Raw genomic sequence first — 1,103 nt, 5'->3', positions numbered from 1 at the left:
CTTCATGTCATTTTCTTAGTTATTATTTTAAAACGTTCACATTCTGCTCTTAGAAAGATTCACTTGTACCCTTGTAAGATAAACCTCAGAAGTGATCCCTCCAATCCCCCTCCCTCCATCCATTCCCCCCCTCCCTCCCCCCTTTCCATATTCTTAGGCTGTTATTAGGTTATAGCTTACATATAAAAGGTATAAATTAGTTTCATAATAGGGGTGTGTACATTGGATAGTTTTTATTCCATTCTTGTGATACTTTGCACAGAAGAACATTTTCCAGCTCCATCCATGTGAACATGAAGAATGTAATGTCTTCATCTTTCTTTATGGCTGCATAGTATTCCATGGTGTACATATACCACAGTTTGTTAATCTATTAGTGGATCGATGGGCACTTGGGCTTCTTCCATGACCTGGCAATTATGAATTGGGTGGCAATAAACTTTCTGATACAAATATCTGTGTTGTAATGTGATTTTTGGTCGTCTGGGAATATACCTAATAAAGGAATTGCAGGGTCGACAGGCAGGTCTATTTTTAGTTCTCTAAGTGTTCTCCAGATGTCTTTCCAAAAAGAACGTATTAGTTTACATTCCCAGCAGCAGTGCAGAAGTGTTCCCTTTTCTCCACATTCATGTCAGCATCTCTGGTTTTGGGATTTCGTGATATGGGCTAATCTTACTGGAGTTAGGTGATATCTGAAAGTAGTTTTGATTTGCATTTCTCTGATGATTAGGGATTGTAAGCATTTTTTCATATATCTGTAGTCCGTGCACCAATCTTCTTTAGAGAAATTTCTCTTCAAGTCCCTTGGCCACCATGAGATGGGATCACTTATTTTCTTCTTGCTAATACATTTGAGTTCTCTATGGATTCTGGTTATTAAACCTTTGTCGGAGACATAACCTGCGGAAATCTTCTCCCATTCTGAGGGCTGTCTGCTTGCCTTACTTATTTACTGTGTTCTTGGCTGTGCAGAAGCTCTTTAGTTTGATCAAGTCCCAATAGTGTATTTTTGATGTTGCTTCAATTGCCCGGGGTGTCCTCCTCATAAAATGTTTACCCAGGTCGATTTCTTCAAGTGTTTTCCCTACACTTTCTTCTAG

This window comes from Otolemur garnettii, unplaced genomic scaffold (genome assembly GCF_000181295.1).
Source record: "Otolemur garnettii isolate 467f Iridium unplaced genomic scaffold, OtoGar3 scaffold00282, whole genome shotgun sequence".
In the NCBI taxonomy this organism is placed as follows: domain Eukaryota; kingdom Metazoa; phylum Chordata; class Mammalia; order Primates; family Galagidae; genus Otolemur; species Otolemur garnettii.
This window is presented reverse-complemented; position numbering follows the sequence as displayed.